Genomic DNA, 8,762 nt, shown 5'->3' on the forward strand with positions numbered 1-8,762 from the left:
TCTTCAGTCTTTACTCAGTAATCATTATGACGCAACAGATCCCACATTTTGTTACGTCGTGTTTTTTGGTCACAACTGCGATTGTTCCCATGGGTTGTTACATCACACACTATCTTTGTGTTTTTTACAGGTGTGGAATTGTTTGACATACAACGCCTGTCCACGACAGATGGGTCAGTATTGTTTGTTCTGGTCAGCAGAATAATGATAAATGTGAGGTCATAGAGGGGTCGCCTATGACGTTATAAATTTCAAAATAAATGCACGAATAAACATGTTCTACCATGGGTTGTTATGACAAAACAAAAAGTCACAACGCACCTCAATGTTACGGCACAACATAAATTCTTGGATCGGCTCTGAAGCATCTATGCAGACCAGCGATCACGGCACACTCGTATATAAATCACAGTACGCCAGGCCCATTGAAGGCGTCATACCGAATCAGCCGGTCACCAATTCACCACCACATGACAAGGCACAGGCGTAATCTAGCCTGCAGTGGGATTCGAACCAATGAAAGAAGTTTTTCCACTCTACCAACTGAGCTACACAAGCTCAGTGGAGAAACCGCCGAAAGTCGAATCAAAAGCACGGTTGCCTGCCTTGTATGCTGTACATGTTAGCTTCGTAATAGGGGATCGTCAAATTGACCACTTCAGGGCTGATCCCAGTATGAATATATTCATCTTAGCTGATATGGTCAATATGACGATCCCCTATTACGAAGTTGACACGTGCAGCATACAATGCAGGCAACGGTGCTTGTGAGTTAACTTTCGACGCGTTTTTAATAGCTTGTTGCTTAACCCAATGCCTTTATATATCGTTAGTTTCTAAACAGCTATTCTAGGGTTGCCATATTTTATGATACACAATCCCTGACAAAATTTACCTCAGTTGCATTAACCCAGTGGTTCTCAAACTTTTTCGTTATTTTTTTCTAAACGGACCTGTTGCCATTATTTCGAGGGCTCGCGGTTCTTAAGCTTGAATGTGTTTTTCAGAAAAACGAAAGTTGATTGCAGGATTTTAGCTAGTTATGCAAAATTGCGCATAACAATGATCCAAAAACAGCATCTGACATCACAGACAAGACAAAAAACATTACAATTGTGCGCGAACAAATGCATTTTTGTTAGTTGTCATGGAATAAAGCCTATTGTTTAACAATGGAGACGGTCGATTCTCACTTTTACTTTGATTTAAACCTATTCATTTGCATAAACTGACGCCAAATAAAAATATAGAATTACTTCAACCTTTTCGCGGTCACCGCAAAATAGCCTCACGGACCCCAGTTTGAGAACCGCTGCGTTAACCTTTTTTGCGATCCAAACACTTCTAGTATGGAATAAATTTCGAAAATTCGAAAGTCACACGCACGGCGACATGAGAAAACGTTAGATATGGTGCTCTGATCCTTGTCAATTAACTTTCTGCGAAGGATTCTGTTTAGTTTTTAGGCTAAGCGTACTACTCTTACTATCTTTAAAACAATAAGCACATATATCAGGGGTCGCCAACCTTTACCACTCTAAAAGCCATTCGGACCAATTTCACACAGCAAGAAAACACTCAGCCACAAAGACCTTTTCAAATTTAATAAAAAAATCCATTGTAAAAACGTTTTTATATCTCACGACATTCGACTTTTCGTTGGTAATGAGTTACTTGCATTTGAGGTACACAGTTAAAGCAAATGAAACTTTTCACGTTTCCACGTAGCATCGAATGCTGTGTGAAACAGTAACCTTGTGCGTTAACCTGCGCGCCACAAGTTTACCTCTTTACGTTTCATGGCATAGACGCGGTTGTAACTTACTAGACACTTTCTCTGTTGATACATTAATTTCATAGTATATTTATTTCTTAAATTCCTGACTTTTAAGTACATTTTAACATTTCTCCCTGACGCAAATTTAAACACTAAATTCCCGGACATGTGAGGGAAAATCCTGACGTATGGCAACCCTAAGCTATTCGCACTATTGCTTAGTAACCATTGTTACACAGCGGATACCACATTTTGTTACGTCATGTTTATTCGGTCACAACTGCAAGTGTTCCCATTGATTGTTACGTCACATTCCATCATTGTTTTGTCGTGGAATTGTTTGACAGAGAACACAATCCTGACCACGACAGGTGTGGTGGTTTCGTTTTTTCTCTTCTTAAGCAGAACTAGAAGGGTGGCTTTCTGATATACTTCCATTTTATTTATTCTATACGATATTTACCAATTTACTATACACATCATTTGATCTACACATATGATTGTTTTTGTAAACAAAAACAAATGGGTCCCCACACGCGTGTTTGTGCGGATTGACAGTAAACAAATGTGGCGGCGATTTTTAGATTCTTAAGGACAATTTTTTAGAAAGCATTAACCCAACAATAAAAATTTTGTTTGTATTTTTTTGCACTATTATTGTCATATAATTACAAAAACATTAAAAAAACGTAACAAATACTTTAATTTAATCTCTTGCTTTGACCCAGATATTGTCGGCCAAGGTCGGGTTTTGAACACAATTTTTTTCTAGAAAGCTGTAACAGTTGTGTTACAGACACTATAAATTAAACAGCCATTCGCTGCACAGGTATACGTAACAAATTGTTTTTCATTTAACTTTGTTTCGCAAACCGAGTACCATTGACCTGTAGTAACCTCTCAGGGTGCACACGCCAAACGACTGTTTGACCTTTTGACACCGTTTTCAATAGCACGCCGTCCTGAGTGTTCAACAATACTGTTAAGCCTAATTTTTACATGTCTTGAGTATTGACTCCTAAATTGATTGTCAAAAAAACGCTACGTTATGACGAAAGAAAGTTCTGAACTGTGTTTGTAATACCTACTAGTTGACCTTAAGTAACCCGTGATCATGCGGCGGTCAACCTGACAACGAGCATTTAAAAAAACATTTATCTTGCAAAAATGTCAAGTTTATTTTTTCATCTTTATTTTGATAACAAAGTTTTGCTTGACATATACAAAACCGAAGCACGCTTATTAGGCTTAAATCACGTCATAGGTGTAAAACCTTCGCCAAAACCAAAAATGTGAGTGATAACTTAATAAAACGACATAGCATTGCTGTGCAAAACAGCTGATTTCTAATCACTGAAACGATGTCTCGTAAAACGTCTGTCCGACGTCAAGCTGAGCCCTCCCGCTATCGTAAACCAGTGAGTTACTCTCTTGGGACTTCTGGCTACAGTGTCTTTCTTGACCAAACGAGCGTTAGACACATTTACGTTTCGGGGGCCTGTGGGTGAACCGCTGGGTAATTCAGGGTCAAACTTCTGGAGGATCAAGTTTGAATTAATAACTAACATATGTCCAAATTTGAATAAATTTGAAGCACTCTTTCTTTACCAAACTAGCGTTACAAACCAGCGTTAAAAATTTTACGTTTCGGGGGCCTGTGGGTGAACCGCTGGGTAATTCGGGGTCAAACTTCCGGAGGATCAAGTTTGGATTAATAACTAACATATGTCCAAATTTGAATAAATTTGAAGCACTCTTTCTTAACCAAACGCGTATCACAAACCAGCGTTAGACAGAAAAAAGAAAAATACGGACAAAAACAATATGTGTCCCCTTCTAGAAGGGGACCCATAATAATGACAAATATGAGGTCATAGAGGGGTTGCCTGCTGTAACAAATGAGTTGTACCGAATCAGAAGGCAGTGATTCTCAAACTATGTGCCGCGAAATATTCCCTACTTTAAAGTGCAAACATTCCCTGGTGTTTTAGGACTTCATGACGAAATACTGGTGTGCATGACAATGTTTCAAAGCTTATATTTTTTTGTTGGTAATGAAAAGCATCCTTCCCCATCACAATTAAGTGGAAAAATAACATTCTTTGAACAACTTTTGTTATGTTTACCTGCGAAGTGTGCCGCGGAAGGAAATTTTAGTTTTTAATGCGGCGCATGTTTAAAATGTGTAAGAACCACTTTAAAATATCAAAACGTCATAATGTACCTAAAATGTTAGGTCACATTATGTGTTGTGTCAAGTTTGCATTGAAATTGATACATTTAATTTCGATTTTTTTAACGTTTTTGTCTCGAAACATTTGATAAGCAAAAACCGAATGGATTTGTGTTGCAATGACGACTGCGCGAAAAGTTTGTTTGAGACGACATTTTGTAAGATATTGTTGTTGCTGAGAGCCACAGCGTGGTGCAAGTTTCACCCTTACATAACGGAATCGGCGTTTGTTACGATAACGCACTGGCATTAGGAACAAAACAGTATTACACGGAGGAGCCATCAGGTGATAAATATTAAATACTGCGGAAGGGTTGGAATATTCCGGGACCGAATTTTGATCAGATTTCAATCTCTTTTTAAGTGGTTTGAGCGAAAACTAAACATCTTTAAAAATAGAGATGGCGGGGCTTTTTTAACATACAACCTGACTTTTGTGGGGCTACTCTAAAATACGCAATCTACGCAATCTACGCAATCTACGCAAACTATACGCAATCTACTAAAAAAAATCAACTAAGATGTTGACGGTTAGGGCTATTAGGGTCAGGGTGAGGGTTTGTGATACAAATAACTTTATAATTTAATTTCAGATGCCTTTCAGGTCTAATTTTCTCACAAGTGTTAACATGCGGTACCATATAGTGTTTAGTACCACTCTCAACACATATTAAACCCAAACTGGACATCTAAAACTAAATTATAGTGTTATTTTTATTATAAACCCTCACCCAGACCCTAAAAGCCCTAACCGTCAACATTTTAAAAAGTTGCATACGTTTTATAAGTAGATTGCGTACAGATTGCGTAGATTGCGTATTTTATAGGAGCCAACTTTTGTGTGTCTGTATTAAAAAAAAATAATAGATTAGCCTACCTAGCGAAGTCGCTAATTGCTGGACTTTACCCATATTGTATAACAGCACAAAATCGTCTTGTTTGGGTCATCGTCTATTATTGTCCATTGTTTACCCTTTCTTTATTACAGGCCTAACAATCAAAACTTTTGGCCAAAACGGGCTTAAAAAAAACGATTTGGGGTCGGGCTTTACAAACTTTGCTTTAAAATTATTAGAAATCAATGCCCCCATAAAGCACTGGTAAAATCTTTAATCTTATATTTGCCTTTGTCAGCAAATAACTTTTCACAACAGATAGGCTACAGGTAAATTAAAACAGCTAACCTGGAGGATTCGAATCTTAAACAGTCCGAATCCAATTAGTCAAATCTTTGCACGAGGCAAAATACCGAATCAAGCAAACGAAGGCAGTAAAATCTATAATTCAGCTTTACAATAGGAGATTGTTTAGGAACAGTGGCGGCTCGTGCCTAAAATTTGTGGGGGTGCTGCTCAAAATTTTAGCCTTTATTGAACATATATAAGTTGGCAATATATAGAAAACCTACATTTATAGTTTTCTAGCCATTGTTTTGTGTAGAAAAACAAGTCATACAAATCTTAATTAGAAACTCCATTGTGACGTAATTTTTGTTACCCAATAATGTACACGAGTGTAAACAGCATACGGCATCATTTGTGTATTTTGTTTACTTGCACAGCGACGCCTAAACATCATAACATGCAGTAATAATGTGGAACAAAAACACACGTGACACAGACTCGAAACTAAGCGGTTGTAAATACGGTAAAACACAACAAGAATATAGAAAAAAAAGTAATGATTCGAAAAAGGTCGAAGTATTTCAGTTCCACAACATTTAAAAAAATGGTCATATTTCATTTAAGTTACCTTATGGTCACAGTCAGCGTTTTCAACATATTATATGACCTTCACAGATTATAATTGTCACACAAAAAACTAGCCATACAGCTGTTTATTGGTATCATCAGGGGCGGCTCGTGCGAGGGGGCTGCGGAGCTGCAGCACCCCCAGTATTTTTACTTGCAATTCCTATTCCAAGTTGTTATACAAAACAATCTTTACATATAGTTTTTATGTTTGATCAGTGTATACTAAGAATAACTTTTATGGCATTAATCTGCATTTTATTAAAATAAAATTAATAAAAATTTTGTATTAGTCAAAAAATTTTTTTAAAAAAAATAACAATTATAAATTATAATAAGTTATCTATGGCGGAGCTGCAGCTCCAGTTTCGTGACGTTTTCAGTTGTGCGCATGCGCACTTGGAAAAGCTACATGCCGGGCGAAATAGGCGAGAGGGGGCTGTGGCTCGCGCAGCCCCTCCCGTGACGTAGCGCTAGTTGTGTGGTCTGCTTCGCGTCAGTGAGCTCCAAAGCCAAACCCGTGTACTGTGTTTTTACGTTTGACAGTAAGTGCAGTTAAAGAATTATTTTGCTATCCTTAAATTTGTTGTTTGACTGTTAGTCGTGACTTTTTAAGATGACTGTAAGTGGGTTTCAATTTTTACAGTTATCATTGAATTAAATAAGTGTATCTAACACCTTGAAAAAGAAAAAAGGTCATCTAACACCTTCAAAAGTCACAATTAACCTTTATAATAAATAACTGAATTAAAAAGAGTTATGAAAGTATAGGACAAAACATCTGCTACTCCAATGTCACGCAGGAATAAGCAACAACAAGACATACTTAGTTTTAGTTCCTAATGCTACCAAACAATAATTAAATTTGTGACTGTGAAGTTAAATGCCTTACTGAAATTCAGGCAATATCAAATGCAGAACAAACAACTGCAAGCAACAGGAATTTTGAAATGAAGACAAAAAAAGAGTGAAGACAATTTAAAGTGTGGATTTCTTAACACACCATATGGACAATATTTGCAACCAAGTGCAATCATGTGTATTGATATAATGGACATGTACTGTTTGTCTAAACAGTAGCTGCTAAATTGCTTCACACGAATGATTATTCTACAGACAAGATAGTAGTGACACCAAGCACATCCTATTGTTGACAAAGAACAGCTAGCTACTCAAAATGTTTCTGTAGATCTGATGTTCATGATGACTTTGAAAATAATTAATCTAGAGATGATGTTTTTACAAGTTAAACTACTAGGATGAAAAATCCTTTTTGCTGTTTCCATGATTCCTTCAAAGGCAAAACAGTTATTTTTAACACTGACAAAGATGCCAGTTTTGCTGAAGAACACCAATATATCCAAAAGACTTGCAGTGCTAGTACTAAATAGAAAAACAGTTTCTTAGTTATCATTTGGGATTAAGGAAGAAGCTATCAATTATCATGCCCAAACTATAACTTCATGATTCATTTTGGTTGGAAAAAGGAAGCACCAGATTTAATAGTATGGTTTAAATTTAAGTGGGAGTGTTGTAAATTTTAAAGCTTGAAGGCGGTTTGAACTTAAAAAAGGAATTAAAAGCTATTTGCCAGCAAGCAGCAATTATTGCAGTTAAGAAACTAAAATACAATTAAGAGTCTGTACACAAAAATTCAAGAAAGATGTTTAAATGAACAAGTTCTGAAACCAGTGTAATGTGGTTGTTAAATTTGTTACTTATGATACCAATAAAAAGCTGTATGGCTAGTTTTTTGTGTGTGACAATAATCTGTGAAGTGTCATTGAATATGCTGAAAACGCTGACTGTGACTAAATTTACTTAAATGAAACATGACAATTTTTGTTGTCGAACTGAAATTCCTGTTGTGTTTTACCGTATTTACAACCGCTTCGTTTCGAAGCTGTGCCAGGTATGTTTTTGTTTTTCACATTATTACTGAACGTTATTGTGTTTAGCCCGTCGCTGAGCAAGTAAACAAAATACACAAATGATGCCGTCTGCTGTTTACAATCGTGTACATTATTGCGTCACAATAAAATTACGTCACAATGGGCAGCACCCCCACAAATTTTAGGCACGAGCCGCCACTGGGTATCATAACTGACAAATTTAACAACCACTTTACATTTGTGTCAGAACTTGTTTATTTTAACATCTTTTTTTGAATTTTTGTGTACAGACTATTATTTGTCTTTCAGATTTTTAACTGCTATAATTGCTGCTTTATTTGCTGGCAAATAGCTTATAATTGCTTTTTTAAGTGCAAAACTCCTTGAAGCTTTAAAATTTACAACACTCTCACTTAAATTTAAACCATATTATTAAACCTTGTGCTTCCTTTTTACAACCAAAATGAATCATAAAGTTATAGTTTGGGCATGATAATTGATAGCTTCTTCCTTGATTCCAAATGACAACTGAGAAACTGTTTTTCTATTTAGTAGTACTAGCAATGCAGGTGCAAGTCTTTTGGAAATAATGGTGTTCCTAACAAAGGTTTGCATCCAAACTGTTTTGCCTTTGAAAGACTCATGGAAACAGCAAAAAGGATTTTTCATCCTAGTAATTTCACTTGTCAAAACATCATCTAGATTATTTTCAAAGTAATCATGAACATCAGATCTACAGAAACATTTTCATTTCAGTAACTAGTATTTCTTTGTCAACAATAGGATGTGCTTGGTGGTCACTACTATCTTGTCTGTAGAATGTTCATTCTTAAGACACACTTCCTGTGAAGCAATTTAGCAGCTACTGTTTAGACAAACAGTACATGTCCATTATATCAATACTCATCTTTTTCATCATGTCCACGTAAGGGAGTTTCAAAGTTTCCACAGAACAAAATGCAGTCTATTATTTTGGACAAAATTTCACGATTTTTTTCCACTTTTTTGTTGTGTTCAATAATTGAAATTCCATATACGCCTCACTAAGTTTTTCCTTAATATTTACAGTTCCCAAAAGTGAAAGTGAAACATCATTGTCCACATGCTTC

The sequence above is a fragment of the Phallusia mammillata genome, chromosome 2 (genome assembly GCF_965637545.1).
Source record: "Phallusia mammillata chromosome 2, kaPhaMamm4.hap1.1, whole genome shotgun sequence".
Classification (NCBI taxonomy): Eukaryota; Metazoa; Chordata; class Ascidiacea; order Phlebobranchia; family Ascidiidae; genus Phallusia; species Phallusia mammillata.